This window comes from Pan troglodytes, chromosome 14 (assembly GCF_028858775.2).
Source record: "Pan troglodytes isolate AG18354 chromosome 14, NHGRI_mPanTro3-v2.0_pri, whole genome shotgun sequence".
NCBI lineage: Eukaryota > Metazoa > Chordata > Mammalia > Primates > Hominidae > Pan > Pan troglodytes.
Genome location: NC_072412.2, coordinates 78,874,310 through 78,878,133, shown reverse-complemented (window position 1 = coordinate 78,878,133; position 3,824 = coordinate 78,874,310). Strand labels below are relative to the sequence as shown.

At 37.4% G+C, this 3,824-nt stretch overlaps 1 non-coding gene across 1 annotated transcript; it reads right to left on the bottom strand.

Moving 5' to 3' along the window:
- Positions 1-2,168: 2,168 nt before the first annotated feature.
- LOC112205311 (U4 spliceosomal RNA) lies at positions 2,169-2,308 on the bottom strand. The gene has a single exon (XR_002939206.1). It is a non-coding gene; the product is annotated as a U4 spliceosomal RNA (small nuclear RNA).
- Between the last annotated feature and the right edge of the window lie 1,516 nt (positions 2,309-3,824).

Genomic DNA, 3,824 nt, shown 5'->3' with positions numbered 1-3,824 from the left:
CACCAAATAACCTTTAGCTAGAAATCTGACCAATCAGAAACCACCAACTGACCTCTAACTAGGGACTTTTCACATTGGCTAATCAAATGTTTTCTCTGTCTTGCTTCCAAGAATACTTGATGTTTCCTCTCTCACACACTTCCCACACCTCATGGAGTGCTGAACCACTTGAGGTCTGATGATGCTCAATTCATGAATTGCTGAATGCTTAAATTCATCAAAATTTTAATATGACTAAATGTATCTTTTAACACAATTATGGTTGGTGGTAGTAGAAAAAAATAGAAAAGAAAAAATGGAAAAAAAGAAAAAACAAGAAAAGAAGCCAGGCATGGTGGCTCCTGCCTATAATTCCAATTCTTCAGAAGGACAAGACGGGAGGATTTCTTGAAGCCAGGAGTTTGAGACCAGCCTGGGCAACACAGTGAGATCCCGTCTCTACAAAAAATAAAAAAAAAATTAAAAATTAGCAAGGCATGGTGGCATGTGCCTATAGTCCTAGCTACTCAGGAGTCTGAGGCAAGAGGATCACTTGAGCCCAGGAGTTCAAGGCTGCAGTGAACTGTGATGGCACCACTGTACCCTAGCCTGGGCAACAGAGCAAGACCCTGTCTCTAAAAAAATAAAAGATACTAAAAAATAAAAAAACAAGGAAAGAATCAATTGGATCTGTGTATTGACTAATTTGAGACAGCTCTTAGATGTATTCATAAACGTAACTATAAACTCCAATCAATATGTCCAAAACTGAGCTCAGAATCTCCATTCATCCAAACCTATTCTTCCTCTCGGTTCTCTATCTCAGTAAATGGTATCTTTATTCTTCCAGTTGCCCAAACCAGAAACTAAAATGGAGGATGTTGCCTCGTCACTCTTCCCTTCACACAGCCCCATCTCTAATATATCACCAGGTTATAATATTTCTCTATTATTTCTCAAGTCCACCCACTTCTTTCCAACTTTTTGCTATTTCCCTCATCAAGGCCACTGTCAGTTCTTATATGAATTATCACAGGACTCCTAAGACATCTCCCTGCCTTCACTATTATTAAAAAGACAACAACAACAAAAAAAAACAGATGATGGTGAGGATACTGAGAAAAGAGAACTCTTATACACTGTTGATCAGAATGTAAGTTAATACAATCACTGTGGAAAACAGTATGGGAATTTCTCAAAAAACTAAAAATATAACTACCATAAAATCCAACGTTTCCACTACTGGGTATCTACTCAAAGGAAAGGAAATCAGTTTATCAAAGGGATACCTAAACACACATGTTACATGTTTATCACAGCACTATTCATGATAGCAAAGATATGGAATCAACCTACATGTCCATCAATGGATGAGTGGATAAAGAAAATATGGTACACATACACTATGGAATACTATTTGACCATAAAAAAGAATGACACCATGTCATCTACAGCAACATGGATGGAACTAGAGGCCATTATGTTAAGTAACATAAGCCAGGGTGGAAGGACAAATACTACATGCTGTCACTTATATATAAGAGCTAAAAACTTGATCCCATGAACATAGAGAATAAAATGATAGACACCGGAGAGTGAGAAGGGGGCAGGGATGAAGAAAGGTTGGTTATGGGTACAAACATAGGGTTAGATAGAAAAATAAGTTCTAATGTTTAATAGCAACCTAGGATAACTATACTTAGCAACAACATTATGTATATGTCAAAGTAACCAGAAGAGAGGACTCAAAATGATACCAACACAAAAATGATAAACACTCAGGTGATAGATGCCCCAAATACCCTGAAAACACTCAGGTGACAGACACTCCAAATACCCTTACTTAATCATTACATATTCTATGCACGTAACAAACACTCATATGTATCCCATAGATATGTACATTATTATATATCAATAAAAGGGAAAAAAATCTCCCTGCCTTATCTGTTCCCCAACCCATTTTCAAAACCATAGCCAGAATTATATTTCTAAATAATGTCAATCTGATATCAGCAACATTGCAACTTAAGCTACTCACATGTGCAAATAAAATGTAGCTTCTTTATTTTCTTTAATCTTCATGGGTCCTCATCCAACAGAATAGTGGAAGAGAGTATAAAGCAGTTAAACCTGCCAATAGAGGGCACTTTCATTTCTTCTGTTTTTTTTAATACTGAAATATTCAGTCTCCATAGAGACTGTCAAAAATTGCCAATGCCAACCATATTGCAAGTTGTCACGGCCAGGTATTGGGAAAAGTTTTCAATTAGCAATAATCACTCCTGGATAAACCTCATTGGCTACAATACTGTCACTGCATGAAGCTCATTTCTTCTATTTTTAAGTCTTTTTAAAGTTGTTCTAACTTCCCTGGAATTTTGTTGTAACTCACAGACTTCCTCTCTCTCATCCTTTCATCAACAATATCAATCCTATACCCTCTGGGAATCTTTATCCCACACATTGAAAAGATGAGTTTCCCCTAGGTGATGGTTTCTCAATAGTACTTCCCTATTCAATCATCAATCCACTAAATATACTTCGCTTTGTGTGTAAAACTTGGCTTATTTGGAAATACCCGAGTCAAGACTGTTCCCTGTCATACAAGTTATGTAACTGATGCCTGGGTACTTTGTGACCTGGTGAACCCAGTAAATTAGCCCTTTAAAGATTCCAAAATCTTACCAGGGATAGCAATGAGATGGCCTCCAAGAATTCTGAACAAGAACGTTAAGATTATCCTGTGAATACTAGATTTTTTTTTTTGAGATGGAGTCTCGCTGTGTCGTGAATACTAGATATTTTTTGGTGTTGCAGATTTTTGTTTTTTTCTGAAAAAAGTAATAAGCTTATTGTAAGATGAATCCTATATTTGAAAATCACCATGAATGGAGGCATAATAGCTATTAGATTTGCCCATCTGCCACTCTTTCTCCGCTTTTCCTTCTGTGGACAGGCACCACCAACTTCACAACAGGGTTTTATGGGACTCATCTTGGAGTCTCATCTCTTCCTGGACACAGCAATTGGTTCAGGGATGGACGCATGAACCAAAAAGAACTACTGGGAATCTTCCCAAAATGTCTCTGCCGGGCTGCCAAAAGAAGAAGAATCTCTTATTTCTCGAGTCACTAAATCAAGGGCTGCCTGCCAGACATGTCATCCTCTCCCTCACCTCCTCCACGAGGGAGAGAGTCAGGCTGCCATGGAAGAGAATGGAGCTGGCTTCAGAAGGAGGCAGAGATGAGACAGACAAATAGAGAGGCCAGACATCATTCAGGTTCTCAGTTCCAGTTGTCACTAAAGCCAGTGAGACATTTTAATCTGGTTCCATTTGTCAGTACATTTCCTTTTGTTGTTCAAGCTAAGGTGGGCTTCTATCACCACAACCCAGAGTCTTAACAATTCAGGATGAAAGTGAGGATACACAAAATCAGAACCTTGGTAATACTAGTGTTTGTTTCTTTGGATAAACAAGCAAATGCTGCAAAAGAACTCTAGAACTTCTTCCCATTCACCACAAAATGTAAAGTAAAGAGATACTTTCACTTTCTTAAGAAGTTTCTCATTCACTTGTCATTATCTGATACCCACACAATATCAAAGACTTGCAGTGTCTTTCTTACATTGTTCCTATTATTACATATTCAAAAAAAATCTTGTTTTAACTTTTCTTAGTACATTATCGTATCAGTACCTTTGCATTTAAAAAAACAAACTTTAAGAAATGATTAACAATTTCTAATGCAAGATACCAGTTTCTCTCATTCCCAGGAGAAGGATAAGATGAATGCCTCATAACAGGATTTAGAGAGAAAGAAAAAACAGCTTTCCTTAGGCTG